General features: G+C 31.7%; 1 pseudogene; it reads left to right on the top strand.

Moving 5' to 3' along the window:
• Positions 1-5,676: 5,676 nt before the first annotated feature.
• On the top strand, positions 5,677-7,310 carry LOC100817484 (heavy metal-associated isoprenylated plant protein 3-like; annotated as a pseudogene).
• Positions 7,311-8,657: the final 1,347 nt, after the last annotated feature.

Consider the following 8,657-nt stretch of genomic DNA (forward strand, 5'->3'; position numbering starts at 1 on the left):
ACATTCATGAATTATACCCCATCCTACAAGAAGACATGGTTAGCAAAGCAAAAAGCATTGGAGATGATTCATGGAAACTGGGAAGAATCATATGCCAAACTGCCAAAACTTTTCGGAGCTTTAGAATCTTGTGTTCCCGGGACTGTGGTCGCTGCTCAAACAGAATCCTTGTATGAAGGGGGAGAAATAGTACCGGGCAAAAGATTGTTTAAATGTGTCTTTTGGTCATTTGGTCCATGCATTAATGGTTTTGCATATTGCAAACTCATTGTACAAGTAGATGGTACATGGCTTTACGGAAAGTATACTGGCACACTGTTGATAGCTACCGCACAAGATGGAGCTAACCATATCTTCTCGATTGCCTATGCCATTGTAGAAGGGGAGACAACTTCAGCTTGGGGGTTTTTTCTAAAGAATTTGAGAAGACATGTTACTCCACAAATTAACAATTCTCTTATTTCAGACCGACACCCCTCAATTATAAGTGCCTACAACAACCCAAGTAACTTATGGGTCCAGGACACATCCCATTTCTTTTGCCTGTGCCACACTGCACAAAACTTTCTTCGTGGTAACTCAAACTGCAAACATTTAAAGAAACCACTTATGTTGGCTGGTGAGAATCTATTTTATTTATTCGTTATAATTTTCTTTCAATCAAATTTTATAACATAATACATTGATTAAATATTTATAGGGTACGCATGCACGGAGAAGATGCACTGGCGACATCTTGAGGATATTCGTGCGAATAAGCCAAGTGCAGCTGAATGACTTGATCAATTACCCAAACAAAAATGGGTACAATGCTTTGATGAGGGGAAATGTTGGGGACATATGACTACCAATTTGTCGGAGTCTGTTAATTTCATGTTCAAAAACACAAGACATTTGCCGGCGTCATCGTTGGTTGAGGAGACCTATTTCAAGACCGCACAACTCTTTGCTAATAGAGGTCCACAAACTCAGGCAATGATCAACTCCGACTCACAGTATTCTGAAGTCGTCTTCGATGCAATCAATAGTGGTCAACAAGAATCTAATACACACATTGTAAATGAATTCGACAGACACAATCACACTTTTATTATAACAGAGACTCAATCCCCACTTGAAACACCCAGACCACCTGGAAGGTTTAGAGTAATGTTACAATCCCAAAAGTGTGATTGTGGTGAATTTCAGGCTAAACATTTAACGTGTTCTCACGTCATGACTGCCTGTAAATCTGTCAACGTTGATCCCATGACCTATGTGTCGATGATATTCACTTTACAACACATTTTGCACATCTACGACAACTCTTTTGGTTTATTGCCACACGAATCAACGTGGCAAGAATATGAAGGAGATCAGTGGGGTCCTGATCCAAGGAGAAAGAGAACTGCAAAGGATTGTCCCGTTTCAACTCGCATTCCTACTGAGATGGACGAAGACGAAAATGAACGAGCAAGTAGAAAAAAATGTGGACTTTGCCGACAACATGGTCATAACAGAAATAATTATCCTAATGTATCCTCATCTTAGTTTTTCCTTGGACAAATGTCATTGTTTAAATATTTTATTGATGACGTAGTATAATGTTCTTATATAAATAAATTGTTAAAAGCTTTAGTTTTATCATTTTTAATTAAATTTAATAACATAAACAAACTAATTATATTTAGTAAAATAGTTAAATTAAAAATTTTAAAATTCAGATTATTATACAAAATAAATATTTACTAAAATAAATATATTATTATACAAAATTCAGATTTTAAAACATATATTCACCCAAAAAATATCTTAAATAATTTAAATAATATAACAAAAATACTTAAATTTAATAATATCATTTTCTTAATAACAAAATTAAATTATAAAATAATATTACACAAATTAATTTAATAAATAAATAATTTTCAAATCAATTAAAAATAATTTTATATAATATAATATTTAATTTTAATAATATATAAACTTTTTTATAAAAAAAAGGAAGAAGGGAAGTCGGGGTGCCAGAACCCGACTTCCGTGAAAGCGTGAAAGTGGTGTAGTTTGGGAATTAATTCCCAAATTGGTGTATTTCAAGCAAATATTGGAGAGAGAAGGTGCATTATGGTAAAAAAACCTCAACCCAACTATTGTGCTAAAAAATATGAAGAGAGTTGCTATTTGCAGTCCCTCATATTCCTAATACACTCTCCTTGATAATTTCTTCTACCAAAACACCCTGGAGATTAACTTCTTCCCCCTTTGTAATTCTTGTTCTCATTCAATAGGTGATACTACCACATCACCAGCGACACAAAAAAAAAAGTTTTTCTATTACCCTAATTAACATCGGAAAAGAGATGATACTACTTCAAAGATAATGGAAAATTGGAAACTAATCATGCGCAAAGAACACTCTGAAGAATTAAAAAAAAAACAGTGTTGAACACTCACCTGATTTGAAAGAATCGATGGACGATGGAGTGAGTGAGCAGCGTGGCGTCGATTGGAGATTTGGGGATTTTTTGGGAACAAAGAAGTCACGTGTTGTGTCTCGTGCATTTTTTTAATCTGGTTCGGTTCGGTTAGTAGTTTTTTTGGAAGCGGTTAGAAACTGAACTGGAATTTGATAAGCAGAGGCAATGGAATAAACCAAACAGTGTGGATTCTTCAAAGAAAATGCTCGAGCTCGACAACAACAAGCCCGCTACGGAAGCTCCACGGGAGATTAGATTAGAGCGCGTAAAAATTTGAAAAATCAAAACTAAACAATAATAAACCCTCAATTTCAGTCATGCAATAATTATAACTCATAAGTAATCCCCAATTATTCAAAAACACTTGTAGTCTATAATAAAGTATAATGATGTATGGGATTAAGATTTTAAAAGATTATTTTAATATAAAAAGTCTTATAAATTTTAAATATTAAATAAAAATATTATGATTTATTAGATTTATTTGTAAGACTTTTACAATAGTTTAGACTTTTATCATAAGAAATTAAGGTGTATTGGATTAAGATTTTAAAGTTTTTTTTTTATAAAAAAGTTTTGTATTCAATCAGAATTTTTAAATAGTATAAATAAGTTTGTAGTATTCAATTAAGACTTTTAAGATTTTTTAAGAAAAACAACAAAATTTGATAGTATTCAATTAGGATTTTTTATAATTTATAAAAAGTCTTTTGGTATTTAAAAATATACAAATTTTGATGGATTGTTTTTTAAGAAGGATTTCAATGAATTTCATCATACTTTTTAGTATAAAACAATATCACCAAAATCCTTGAGATTTTGTTAGATTTTTGTCTACTGGTTATCATACTATTTTTTTTGTCATCACAAATATCTTCTTTTCTCTTTAATACTCTTCATTTGAGATGCGCGTACCATATATATTTGTCTTATTTTTTTTGAATAAAAAAACGTCAAATATATTACTTTTCTCTACACTCTTTTCTTTGTTTTCTAAATTAATTAATATTTGTCTTATGTATTAAGACTAACCATGTTTTCCTTATGCTAACAATGCACATCACCTGCTCGACGCAATGTTTTCGTGATGTTACCCTTAATTTCATCATTCACATAACTCAGTAACCCTATTAACCAATTTTTCACCTCCCCTTTAGTATATGCTTATTATTACATCTCATTTAAACATGTCATTATATTTATCATGAAATAATTTATTAATTAAAAAAATCAGAAAACCAACGAATAATTTTAAATCTATTGTTCATATCCAAAAGTGAGAATGAGAGAATAATATTGCAAAAAAAAAAGTTAGTGTTGGAGGACATAAAACTAGAATCAATATAGTTATTAAAAGATTGAAAAAATTATATTGGTTTTACTTCTTTTTTTTATCCAAACCTCGTTATTTCTTATTATTTTTTTCACTAACTCCTGTAATTTTGAATGTATTTTTAAAATTTCACAAAATCTTTTCAAATCTTATAAATCTATAAAGTATTTTCAAATCCTTTAAATTCTAATGATATAAATTAATTAAAATCCAGACTATCATAAAATTCGTGTAAAGAAATATGATAAGTCATAATATTTTTACATAATCTTTAAAATTCACAAGATTTTTATATGTTAAAATAGTCTTTTAAAATCCTAATCCAATACACCCCTAAAAGATTTGAAAATACTTTATAAATTTATAAGATTTAAAAAAACTCTTTAAATATTTAAAGAACATTCAAAATTACAAGAGTTAATGAGAAAAGTAGTAAGAAATGATGAGGTTTGGAATAAAAAAAAGTAAAACCAATATAATTTTTTAAATTTCATAATAGCTAAATTAATTCTAGTTTTAGGCCCTCTTATACCAACCCATCTTACAATAACATTTTCTGATTCTCACTTTTGGATTTAAATAATAGATTTAAAATTATAGATTGATTTTTTCTTTCTATTTTCAATTACTATAATTATTTCATGATAAATCCAAAGACATGTTTAAATGAGGTGCAATAATAAGCATTTACTAAAAATAAGTGATTAGGGTGAACAATTTGTAGGAGGATTAATGAGTTATAGGAAAGACAAAATTAAGGTTACCAGTAGCGAAAACATTAAGTTGAGTGATGATGAACATAGTCAATCTAAGGAAAGCAAGGTTAGTCTTGACACATAAGATAAATATTAATTAAATTTAAATAACAAACATAAAAATGCAAAGGAGAAGAGTATATTTGAAATTTTTTTATTCTAAAAGAATAGGGGAAACATATATGATACATATAAGAATATTATTTTTTGGCAATTGTTTGGTATCACTTTCAATTCAATAGATCTCATTTGTGTTGCACTCCTTAAAAAATTCTAAAAGTCTTAATTGAATATCACAAGACTTATTAATATGATTTAAAAATCCATTGAATACACAAGACTTATTTAGTAATCCCCAATTAGTGAGTGACTCATGCTAAGTAATTTATAAATATTAAAAAAAATAATCCTTAGTAAAACAAATCAATTTTTTTAAGAGATAAAATGATCAGCTTAAAAAAATATTACTTTAAAATTTATTTAAGAGATAAAAGTAATATTTGGAAGATAAAATTGATGGTTTGATCGAAAATCTAACTATGCTGAGAGATTTTAGCCAAATTTGAGATTGATTTGGAGGAACAAAATAGGATTTAGATAGTTTTGGATTGTCAAAAAATATTAAAAATAATATTATCATATATGTCACTATTAGGAATGTGTGTTTTTACGACAGTCATTCTACAACGGTTCTTTTGGAACTGCCTTAGAAAACAAGGCGGAGACATTTTTGTAATTATCTTACTAAAAAAAGCCTTTTACGACACACATTCTAAGACGGTTATTGAAAACCGCCTTAGAATGTGTGTTGGTCATAAAAATTATGATGGATTTTATTAAAAACTCATTGTTATCTCAATTGAATTTAAAAACCCAATATATGAGTCCACGCGCAGCCAACAAAACTTCTGCGATCTCTCAAACTTTTGAGCTCGATCTCTCGAACTTTCGTGGTTGTCCTCCGTCAACAAGTAGGAGGGTTGCCATGCCCATGCCGATAACTCTCTCTCTCTCACTCGCACAACACAATAACAATGGGCACGATAACTCTCTCTCTCTCACTCACTCAATGCTTTGATTTTGTTCTTCACATGTTAGTACTTAATTTGTTGAAGTGTGTGTTGTGTTGACGATGTTGCAGAAGAAGAATAGTGGCAGAAATGACAACAACAAGGAGAACAAAGACACCACCATCACCGTCGTCTTGAAGGTTGAAATGCACTACGACGGTTGCGCTTCCAAAATCATCAAACACCTCCGCTGGTTCCAAGGTTTTACTTGCTTCCACACACTCATGACACTCATTTCATTTTCACTAGTACTATTTATGGATCTATTTGGAATTTAATCTCTGCATTTTTATAGCAAAATGCTAACCATTAAAAATGTTACCAGTACTAATTATTTAATTTTACTGTGATTTGTAATGCACCTTGAATTTAATTTATTATTATTTATTACTGTGTTTGAATTTGAGAGTTGAGATTGGACTTTTTGTTGTTGAAGGTGTGGAGACAGTGAAGGCGGATAGCGACGCCGGGAAGGTGATCGTCACCGGAAAAGTGGACCCCACGAAAGTGAGGGATAACCTGGTGGAGAAGATTAGGAAGAAGGTGGAACTAGTGTCTCCGCAGCCCAAGAAGGAGCATGGGAACGAGAAAGAGAACAAGGATGCTAAGCCCAATAACAAATCCGAGAATAACAAAACCCAAGACCAAAAAAACCAAGGACAAAGAGGTTGGTTCATCATTGGTCCCCAACCTTTGCCCCCTTTGTTTCTTTAATTTATTTCACTTTCTCTACCACTACCAGTCTGGGATTTTTTTTTTATTTTCTAATTGGTTTATGGTGACCTCTGTTAATTTTTTAAAAATTTATTTGTCGCTTATTGTTTAATTATGCATTTATGCTTAATTTAATTATCAGGTGGTAACCACCGTTGTTCTAAAGTTGGCACTGCATTGCCAGGGTTGCCTAGACAGGATTGGCAAAACTGTGTTGAAAACCAAAGGTTAGTTGATTAATTAGTTTATTATTATTATTTAATTTGTCTCTTGGTTTGGCTAATTGGGCATGAACTTGAACATGATGATGCAAGAGTGCATGAAATGGCCATTGACAAGGAAAAGGAAATGGTGACTGTGAAAGGGACAATGGATGTTAAGGCTCTGGCTGAGAATCTCATGGAGAAGTTGAAGAGGAGGGTTGAGGTGGTTCCTTCAAAGAAAGACAAGGAAGGTGGTGGTGGTGAGAATGAAGTATCAGGGAAGAAGAAGAACAAGGGTGGTGGTGGAGGAGACAAGAATGAGAATATTGAAGATGGAATAATGAAAATAGAGTATAACATAATGAAGTATTTGGCACCACCTGCTTTTGGCTTTGGTTATGGACCTTATGGTGGTGGTTATGGGCATAGGCATGGCAACATTGGTAGGTATAGCTATGTGCCAGGGGCAAGCACTTTCGATAATTTTGATGCATGTGACTGAACTTGTCCCAATTTATATGAAATAAAATAAATGCATTCTCAGGTTTTGTTTGCTGAATGCTACAAGCTTTGCAAAACTTTTTGCTGCTTTAGTCTATTCTGCAAATACTAGTTTTGATTCTCTGCTAGATTTCGAGATCGTTGATTTTCAAGTACTTCACAATTAGGTTTATAATTTCCACTAGTTTTTGTTCCTCATTTTATTCATGTTTATATTACTTAACAAATGTTTTCTGTGTTTGTAAAATGTAAATTGTAAGCGACCTCTTCTTACAGAGGAGGAAATGCATAGCTTCAATTGAAATAAAAAAGTTAGGTTTATATTCCAATTCCAATAGTTGTCAAGGATGATTCCTCTCCTCCCTTTACACACAATCCCCTGCATTGAATGTAGTTTCTCTAAGGTAAATACTGGAACTTAAATTCTGATTTGCCCTGCTTTATTTTCTTCAATTATTAAAGCTTTTTATATTTTGTTTGCGTACCTTGCAATTTCATATCAAATCACTAGAAATTTAATCTTGTCTGAATTTTAGCAAGCTTCATGTATTAGTTGCATGTGGTGGTGAAGATGGTGTTGTGGAATGCTTTGACATGCGAGTGAGATCTTCAATTGGTAGAATTGATGTTGTTGGACCTAGTGGTGATGTTAACCAGGTAGCATGTCTTCTCTCTCACTATTTACTCATAAAAGTTTGAAATGGGCGGGAAATGTTTATCCTTTCCCATTTTTCCATATCATAACCAAATATGAGGTTATAGATTACTTGGTAATTTTTTTGTGTAATTGACATCTTTATTGTTAACCTTTCCATATTTGGAGGAGGTAACTACATTGGAGTTTGATGAAGATCGTGGTTTCTTAATGGTTGTTGGAAGTAGTGCAGGAAAGGTATGATGCTACATTGCTACTTACTATAATAGGTTTATGACTTGTGTCATTATTTTATAGATGTTCAATATATTCATGTTAATCATGATGCCTAGACAAATAATAGTTGTTGCAATCTCATAGTTCATTGAAATTTTAGGAAAGCAATGTAAAGCAACTTGTCTTGATTATTTGGCTAAATTCCAACTACCTAAATTTGTCATTACTTGTTTATTTTCAATCTCTGCATCAGTGAAAGTAAGGGATTTATGCAGCTTCCTTGAAGAACACCTCAACCCCAGGCTTTTTATTTGCATTTAATTGATACACGTTATTATATTGACAATCAACTAACTTTTTAATATACAATTACTTATTACTTTAATTGAATTAAAAAAGTATCAAAAATGACATTAATATTTTTCCAATTTGAATTTTTTGTTAGGAGGAGGTTGTGATAAGATGTTTGATGTGAGTGTGACTTTGATACTATGAATGAATGAATACAAAGACAAATGGTAACGAGAGTAGAGTAGGTAGGAAGGAGTAGGAGTGAAACATTGAAAGTGAGTATGTGTATAAAAACGATAATAATAATAATAGTTGAAGAGTGAGTGACCTCATCTCACCTCACTCTTTATTCTCTCGTTCTTTTCTCACTCTCACACACTTAAAAGTCTATTTCATTAGTCGAGTATTTGTACAGGTGGAAGAAAATCAAGTAAAACATGTTGAAAGCACTGAAGGTACTTCT

The sequence above is a fragment of the Glycine max genome, chromosome 10, assembly GCF_000004515.6.
Source record: "Glycine max cultivar Williams 82 chromosome 10, Glycine_max_v4.0, whole genome shotgun sequence".
Lineage (NCBI taxonomy): Eukaryota > Viridiplantae > Streptophyta > Magnoliopsida > Fabales > Fabaceae > Glycine > Glycine max.